This window comes from Lepidothrix coronata, unplaced genomic scaffold, assembly GCF_001604755.1.
Source record: "Lepidothrix coronata isolate B3197 unplaced genomic scaffold, Lepidothrix_coronata-1.0 Scaffold41, whole genome shotgun sequence".
Lineage (NCBI taxonomy): Eukaryota > Metazoa > Chordata > Aves > Passeriformes > Pipridae > Lepidothrix > Lepidothrix coronata.
This window is the reverse complement of record NW_016690221.1, coordinates 2607825-2616907: the sequence shown is the minus strand read 5'-3', so window position 1 is coordinate 2616907 and position 9083 is coordinate 2607825. Positions and strand designations below refer to the sequence as shown.

The following is a 9083-nucleotide window of genomic DNA, read 5'->3' as shown; positions in this document are numbered from 1 at the left end:
TTGTGGAGTCTCTAGCCTTGGAGATATTCAAAACCTGAATTAACACAGTCCTGGGAAACCTGTTCTACCTGAGCCTGTTGGGCAGGAGTGGGACTGCATCATCTCCTGGGGCCTCTTCCAGCCTCAGATATTCTGTGATTCCATGGAAATGTTTTCCTTAGTCTAATCAATTATTAAAAAGCCAATTTAATTAAAGTGGAATGTAGCTATCCTAGCAGAGCCCTTGTTCTCAAAGTAGTGTTTCAAAGCACTGCAAAGAAGCACATTCTTCCAATACAACCTAAAGCTTCACTTCAGCAGCAAGAACCCAGTTCTTATGGTAAAGTTTCCTTGAAAGTCCCCCAGATAAATCCTACTTAACGTCACTACTACTGGCCTGATGTTATTAGCTTGCTATGTTGGCAAAATTTAGATTCTTTTACTTTACCACTGACTGCAGCCTCATGATATTGCAGTACAAATGTTGGGCAGGTGCTTTTAAACACCCTTGTGATCTAAAGAAGAGATGTTTGCAAACCCAACTTCAAATGTGGGATTAGAGAAGAGAACATTCTTGGGTGAAGTGGAATCCAGTCAAAGTTTTTCAAGATGTTCTAAAGCTGGTACACAAATAGTAAGAGCTGAAGTATTCATCAAGCTTGATGTCTTCAGCAGACTGGGAAATTTTTTGTCTCCATATGTTGAACATTTTGTTATCTTTCAGAGCAGTCCATCGTGGGATGCCTCCCGAAGAAAAATCACTGCATCATCCAACAAGCCAGCTTTTTCTTCAGAGCCAGAAGAGCTTGTTGAATTGAGTACCCTAATAATCCTTCGAGAGATGTTAAACACCAGCCTGATCTTGTTTGTGTGTGTGAGACAAACTAGATATCTGCCACTGCATCCTTTTATTAAAGAGTCTTCTGGACGTAGCACTTGACAATATGCTGACCCTGCTTATAGCTTACCACACTTCCATTTATATCCCAAATTTCTCAAATCCCTTTACAAAAATGTACTACTATTGAGTCTCCTGTGGATGACGGATTTTAAAGTTATTTTCTTTGAGACTCAACTTTGTCAGCTTCAGTCTTTTACTGCATCGGCAGGAACTCAATTGAAATATACAATTTTTTTTTCCTATTTTGCCAGATCAGCTGTTATATGTTCTAGATTTAATTTGTGCTCATTACAGGATGTCACTAGGACCATATGCATTACGTAACTCTTAAGCAAGGACAATTTTTTCGGGCAGAACAGTTATCTCGAACTTTCAGACTTTCAGACACTTTAGATAAGCAGGCTTTAGCCCTGCCCTTCCTGTGACGAACAGATGTGCCTCTCTCTTCGTCCTTGTAAGCCAGAAGACCTGTTGTGGAGGATCCTGGGACTTGGATTCTCAGCAAAACAAAGGGGGTTTGGTAAGTGCATGCATTTGTCTAACTGAATATAGAATCTTCCCAATATCTGTTAACTACTTTAAATAGATTAAATTAATTAGACATTGGCAGGGCACTGACAAACGAGGCACCTAGACTTTGTGAGGTCTGCATCAGAAAGCATTTCTAGGAGAGGCTGGGGGTTAAGCATGTTCCAGATCCACCCACTTCTCATCCATGTGGGTCCTTACAGGCAATCTGCAGTTTTCCTCGGAAATGCTTTTGGCAGATTGCAGACATTGTGTCTGCAGGTGCACTGAGTCATGTGAGCCCACGGAGAAGGTGCACTAAGGCACCTCTCTGCATGTGTCAGCAGTCTGCTCCCAGAGACTCACCTCCAGTTATGGCTGGAGAGTTATTATGGAGCTCTAATCTAATTTCTACATATAAAATTTTAGCTGTTATAGTATAACAACTTCCCAGTTAAAACTGGGAGTTACCAGAAAGAACTAGTGTAATACATAATACAGTTTTACAACATACTGTTGTAGTAAAACTATCCTGTTATAGCACAGCATAACCCTAATAGCTATTTCTGTCATTAGAGTAGAAGTTTATTTATTTATTTACTATTTATAAGTTGTATAATAGCTCTAGTTCTATATAGAGAGGTTAGAGTTCTGATGGATTATTGCACAGGCTTTATCTTGCTTGGGGGAAACCCCTTGTCTGCACAACACAAACACAGGAGAACATTGCCCCAGATATAAAGTAACATCTTGGCTTTGGAAGCCAAATGCTGGTTTGAGAGGAGCCAAGTTTCTGTTTCATTTGCAGAATATGTGTTAGGATCCCTGCATGGGAAAGTGAGCAGCTGTTGGCTAAAGGAGTGGATCAGAGCTGGTCCTAGTGGATACACCGCGGACTGCTCTGTGTCTCAGCCCTTTATGTGCAGGTCTAACCACGGTTTAAAAAGAGACAAGAAAAATAAACCACAAAAATCTTCATTCTTAGGCAGCTGAAGGATCAACAAAAATTACAGTTAACAAGCTTGTGTCCATTTACTGGGATCAATCCCCCAGAGAAGCAGTAACTGAGCTGAAGCAGCAGATGAGAGCTGTGAGGAGAACGGCTGCTCTGCCGGCCTGCCTTGAGTGTAATCGGCTTTTCTTGTTAATGTCTGAAATCCCCTGTAAGTCAGGACGATGGAGATCTAGTGGCAAAACTGACTTGAAGTGCTTTGCAGCCCCTTTTACCTGGTAACCTAATTCCCCTCTACAGAGCACTCGTTGCCTTTGGCTGACAGCAGTGATGGTGTAGGGAGAGGGCCCTGGTGAGCTTAACCATAAAAGGATGCAGATGAAGAGAAACTTTATTGAGCAAGAACTCATATTTCCAGATATTTTAGGAAATTTTCATACTAATACACATACATGATCATCTCCCCAGAGACATAAAAGTCACCACTCTTCCAGCCTGTGCAGCAGCGTGCCATGCCCAGCGCCCAGTACTACCAGTCAGAAACACCTCCCTGCACTGGTTTCTGTCACAGTCAGTCCACACCTTCAGTAGCTGTGGGGACTTCCCCCTTTTGATAGGAAGGACCAGAATGTGGAGCAGAACAGGTTTGCTCGGTGTGACTGCAGGAGTGCACTGGGAATGGAAGTCACGGTGGGAAGGAAGAGAGCAATAATATGGGAATTGCGATGGGAAGGGAAGAAGAGGTGGAACTAGATAAACGTGCATCTTGGATTGGTTTGCCCTGTACTGCAGTTTTCCTGTACCTGGTGTCAGTTAAGAAAGCTTTTCCCACCCCCTACATTCTTAGCTGCCCTCTGCAGTGTTAAAACTGAAGCATTTTTAACATGATCAGTTTTTATTCTTATTGATCTTTTTCTACACACTTCAGCTTAGACAATAAAATAAGTGAGCCCACTTTATATTCAGAGCTCGTTGTTAGATGCTGAGAAATTTTGAAAGAATTTTTGTTTGCCTCAGAGCAGTTTCTTCTGAAACGTGGAAAAATTAACTCCCTGTATGTACCAGCTTCCTTTAACAAAACCGGGGACATTTGACCAAGATTCCCTTAAATCCTTGAGGCTAAAAAAATATTCTATTGCTCTTCATAGTTGAGGAGTGGAGGGAAAGCTGAGCTTAAGTTGTCATCCTCTATCCAGCCTTTTGGCCGGGTTGTGATGGCAAAACAACTGCTTGGGACAAGTCAGAGCAGCCTGGGGAGCTGGAGCAGTGCCCGGGGAGAGGGACATGCCTTGTCTTGCCAGAGCTGATCGCTGCCTGCCCTGCCTGGGCTCCCAGAGAACAAGGAGGAAAACATCCCCGAGAAAGCCTGGCCTCACACCACCAAGGAATTTCAGGGAGATTTAAACTAAGAGGTGATTGTGCCCTGAGTATCTTAAGCCTTTAAACATTATCTACTCTAAGGACAGGAAAACAGGTGTGGAATAAGTACAGAAGGAGAAGGAGCAGTCAGAAAACTGATTCTGCAAAATCCTCAGCCATACGCAGGGAGGAGGCACCTGGCGAGGAGCTGCACATCTGACCAAACCACGCGCTGGCTTCCAAGTGTTGCTGGGGCCAGCTCAACTTTGGCTGCAGCATCTTAAAACTGTCACATAGCTGGGGCAAAGCTCTTTTAAAAGAAACAGTAATTGCCCCAAATCAGTGCTGCATCGACATCAGCCAACACCATAAGTGAATTTCTTTATCTTGCATCTCTGTTTCTTAAGGATTAGCTTTCACCCATTTTGTATCCAAACACTTGGATTATTTGATAATTACATATTTATTACCCAGGCTTTCCCAGTAAGCTGAGTCATTTCTCTCTCACACACAAGTAAATAACAATTTATGCCCCGATTACCCTTTCCCAAGTGACACATTCCCTGTTCTGCTCCCTGCCATTGTACTGCCCCTGCCCACAGCGCTCAGCATTGCCAGGCCCGCAAGGCAACTGCGGGCTGGGGGAGACTGAAGGCTTAACAAAACGTGACTCGGGCACAGGCTTCAAATTCAATGTATTTGCATACTTTCCCCAAATACTTGAACAATGGGGCTTGTTTCTTTGCTGCCAAGAGCCAGCTCCATTCCTGGAAGCGTTCAAGGCCAGGCTGGATGGGGCTTGGAGCAACCTTGAGCAGGGAGGGATGTCCCTGCTCATTGCAGGGGGGTGGAACTGCATAGACTTTAAGGTCCCTTCCAACCCAAACCAATCTATGATTTCTCTGCAGCTGGTGCAGACGTTTCTGCAACCCAGTGTTGGCATCAGTGAGACTCGCTTGGGCACCGCACAGGAGCAGAAGCGCTTCAGTCCCACCAAGCGGCCGGGTGTGCTGGGCTAGCGCCGAAGCCTTAACGGAAGACAGCATATAAAAAGGAAAGAAAACCTCGAAAAGGCAGCGTGGGAAGGAAACAGCGAGGGGAAAACACCGGGAGGGAAAGTCAGTGAGTCAAGCAACAGAGGCCGGAGTGAAAATCCGAGGTAACTCTCCTCGTCTGTTCACTGCTCGCTCCGGAGGCTCCCAGGGCTCCATTTTGCGGAGGGGGAAGGCGAGGCAGGCGGAGGCCTGGCTGTGGCCGCTGCCGGGGGTAAAAAGGCGAGGGAAGACCCCGAGGGGAGCTTGAGGAGAAAGAAGAAGAGAAGGAGGAGGAGTAGGAGGAGCGAAGCCCCGGCCGGGCGTGTGAGGGGCCGCGCGGGGCGGGCGCTGAGGGGGCGCTGGCGGCACGCGCCGCGCGGGCGGGGCGGGGGCTCCCGGCGGCCTCGGCAAAGCGGGCGGGGCCCGGACAATCTCAGCCGCCGCCGCCGCCGGCTGTCCCTTTCTCTCGCTGCACCGGCACCAGGTAAACCCCCGCTCCCGGGTCTCCCCGTCGCTTGGGGCTCGGGCCGCGCTCCCCCGCCCGTCTCCGGAGCGCGGGGCTGGAAGGCGGCGGGGCTCAGCCCGCCCCGGCCGTTGCCAACCGCCCCCGCCCGCGGTCACCCGTCCGCCGCCCGCCCCCGCCCCGGCCCGCCCGCCGTCGCTTCCCGCCGGGCCGGGGCCGCGTGGGAGCCCTTCGGGGTGCGGTGTCCCGGTGTGCGGCCTCCCCCGGGCGGGGGTTCGGCGTCCTGGGCAGGGGAGGCAGCGAGGCGTGAGGCGCCGCGGGCTGGGGGCGTGGGGCGAGCGCTGGCCCCTCGTTAGCCCGGGGTTCTGCGGGTCGGCGCTGGGAGGAGAGGGAAACCTCCCCCGCTCGGGTGCCCCTGGGCCTGGCACCTGGAGGATTTCCTTGTCAGAAGAAACTATGACCTGCAGCTTTCCGCGCTGATTGAGAGCGAGCTGATAAGCGCGCGGGGGTGCCGGCGCTCGCTGCAGCTGCAGAGCCCCGGTGCAAAGGTACCGAGCTGTGATGGGTGTTGTGCTCCGGGATGGGGAGCACAGGGAGACAAACCTGTTTTCATCGTCCCCCGGCTGCCACCTCGGGGCAGCTGGTGTCAGCGAGCTGCTTCTCTGGGGAAAGTGTTGTTAAACAGGCGGGTTTGCTGTAAAACAGTTTGGCGTCTCTCGGCGAAGGAGTGACTGCTCGCGTTTTTACAGCAGAATGTACTGTTTCAGTGTGGTGCTCGTTTGGAGGTTGTAGGGCTGTGTCCCTCGTGTGGTGCTCACGTTTGTCTGCTCTTCAGTGACCGGAGGGGTAGGAGCGTCTGAAACGCGGAACTGTTTGGAGGCAGCACCTGTTTTCTGATAGTCTCCAGAAGTTTTATGTCTGCTGGGAAGAAAAAGTATTTGGTTTGCCTTATTCTACTCTTCTTTATTTTAAAATGTATTGTTGATAAGATGTTATAGGGAAGGAAAGCCTTAGCTAGCAAATTCCGTGTTTCTGCGGCACTTGCAGTGCCCCCATCCCACCGTCTGGTTTTTCAGTTTAACATTACGCAAAAAGGAAGTGAAATCTTTGCTCATTTTCTTAAAAATTTTTCTGTTTCAGTGCTTTGCAACTGACTATTCCAGGCTTATGCTTCTGTTGAATTTTCAAGTTAATCTTAACGTCCAATTCCCGCTTTTACATATGGGGGTGAATTATTATTTGCTGGTTTTCATGGCAGTGTTGTGGAAGTGAGTTGCAGGGGTTTTTTTGTTGTGAGTGATCTGGACAAGAGGGTTTTATTAACAAGCTTGGTAGGCTGTTTACGTTGATGCGTTAGTAGATGTGGTTTGTGTGTAAATATATCTATATTTATATACATATGTGTCTTTCAGTATGCAGTGATTGGCTGACTTGGGACTTGGTGTTGATAAGTTGTGGACGCTTTAGGCATTCAGGTATAGGTGTTGGTTATAAGGAGTAAGATGATGGGTTGCAATTTGATAGTTAACACTGGTGGTGTTTTATTGGGCAGGTTCTAGGAGCGTGGTTAAAACACGCCTTTTGTTGTGTGCCGGGAGCCGCAGGGGTTAAGGCGGTGGGTTGGCAGCGCCGCCGCCTCCAGTGAATTCAAACTCCCCGAGTGACGGGGAGCGTGGGGGCCGGGCCGGATCCCTCGATCCTGCGGGCTTTGTTGGGGCCGGAAGCCATTTTGGGATCCATGGAACAGCATGTCCCGCCCGCCGGGGAGCGCGCCCTGAGCCCCGGCCCGGCCCGAGCCCGGCCCGGCTGCGGGGGCGGCCCGAGACCCCCCGCGCCCGGGGCCGCCCATGGGGGAGCCCCGGAGCGCAGCCCCTGAGCGCGGAGCCTGCGAGGGCCGAGCGGCCTGGGCTGCGAAATGGTGTGTTGGCAGCGGGGCCCGCTGTGTAAACAATGAACGGGCGCGCTGATTGTTTCACCGCGGCTGAATGTGCGGCTGGTTTCCACCGGCCTCCCTTTTAAAAAAGGTTTCCAGAGGTACATAATGTGAATACGCGGATGTCGCTGCTTTGTGATGGACCTGGGGTTTGTTGGTAGCGCTACGGTTTGACACCTGTGTTTGGGGAACTGTGCCATGATGCTCAATTTACATTTAACATTTACTTTAAAATATCAGTCTTATTACTTGGGATTTTTTTTGTTTGTTGTTTCTGTGTTGCTCTTTTAAAGGAATAATAATGTTTTATGAATGTGTGTTTTAATAAAATGTTGATTTAACTTGGAGCTCTTTCCTCTTCAGCCTGTTTAAACTAATACTTAATTTGGTATGTGGAAACATCATTTGTGGAGTATATGTAGGTATTTTATTTGTTATTCTGAAAAATAGAAGAAAATAAAAATTGAAATTACAAGTGAAAAAATGGTTTGCTCTCAGGAATTGATGGAGTTGCATACTCCAGTTTCATTGTTATTAATAGTTTGCCCAAAAGTCTGCTTAGCATTGGTGGCATTACTGTGTTAAATCATAGTGACTTAAACTTAGTTGGCTTTCCTAGGTATAGAGTAGCATGGGTTCTAGGTGAGGTAATACCACCAACATCTCTCTAAGACTTCAATTAAATATTTTTTTGTCTCTTGTGATGTTAAAAGTAAGACATGTTGTCTTGCAATTTTTCTTGTTTTCTGATGGACTTCGGTGAGTATTTCTGCTGTGCCAGGGTCCTGTTTGTGAAATGGCAATTAACCACTTCCTTTGTCACAAAGGGTGTTCGTGAGGAACCGCCTGGACACTGTGTTTGTGAAAGTCTGTTCATGGACCCCAAAAGCCATAAGTGAGGGTTTGTCTCAGTCCTTGGGAAGTGTTTGTAGTGCATGTTCAGTGTTTGGTGCTGCTCCCCCTGCCTTGTGGTGCTTATTTGCAAAAAGGCCACTCGTGGAGCATCTCATCACCCTCCCTGGAAGCCAGGATGGTACAGGAAGCTGTTGTACTAGGGGTTTTGTTGAGGCTGCCTGGTTTTGAAAGGGACTGTCAGATAAACAAGCTTTTGAGGTGGTGGGGCAGCCTCATGTCTCATCTCTTACTCAGATGCCTCAGAGTCCTTTAGAGACATCCAAGGGGCCTTGTGTGAAGGTAAATTCTGCTGCACTGATTACAGGAGTCCCTGTACTTCCTTGTGTTCTGACCAAGTTAGAATCTGTCTTCTCCTGCCCTTCTAATGTGCTGATTTTTTGTCACACTGATTCAGTTGAATCAGTAAGGGAGAATCAGTAAGGGAGAAATGATACTTTAGGTGATTGTTGCTGTCTGCTTTCCAAAAAAAAGATGGATTATTTGCAGCAAAGAAGGAAATAATCCATCTGTCTCCCCTGCAGGAACATAGGAATTGTCTTGTAAGCTGAGGCCCATCTGAGTACCCCCTTGCATTCTAGCAGAAGTTTGTGCTTCTCTTTAATTTCAAGAGAATAAATTCTCTTCAATTTGGGTTGTCTTATAAAGGTATTCTGTTTACTTAGGGATTTTATATAACTCCATACTTACTTCTTGCACTGTACATCCCTTAGTACTTAGATGTTTATAGGCTTCTGAAGAAGAAAAAAAGGCTACTTAAAGTTTGGGCCTAGTAATGCTTGCAATACGACTGATGCTAAAAGATCTCTGGATCTGAGTCTCTAGCCAGATCTGTGGTACCTAAATCAGAAACATGCTGCACACCTAGAAGTGTTCAAACTGGAACTAACTGCTGTGCCCACCTCCCAGGTTCTCTGCCAAGTTTTGTGGGGTTTAAATTTTCCAAATACTTTATTAGTGTGTCTTTCTGTTCCAGTCGTGTATGAAAGTTTCATAAGCAAGAAGAATGATAATACCTGCAAGGTGGAGTGCTGTTAAACATG

The 9083-nt window shown here is 47.7% G+C and overlaps 1 protein-coding gene across 10 annotated transcripts in view; it reads left to right on the top strand.

Annotated features, from left to right (window-relative positions):
- The first annotated feature begins 1312 nt into the window (after window positions 1–1312).
- SUN1 (Sad1 and UNC84 domain containing 1) overlaps window positions 1313–9083 on the top strand; it is a 33122-nt gene continuing 25351 nt past the window's right edge. For 6 of the 10 annotated variants that reach the window (XM_017813451.1, XM_017813450.1, XM_017813446.1 and 3 more), the window contains exon 1: window positions 5110–5216. The gene's annotated coding sequence lies outside the window, so the exon portion shown is untranslated. Of the gene's footprint in view, window positions 1401–4606; window positions 4858–5109; window positions 5217–5498; window positions 5744–7112; window positions 7230–9083 lie in introns of those variants that run through there. The other 4 variants (XM_017813444.1, XM_017813442.1, XM_017813448.1 and 1 more) reach the window with 4 other exon arrangements.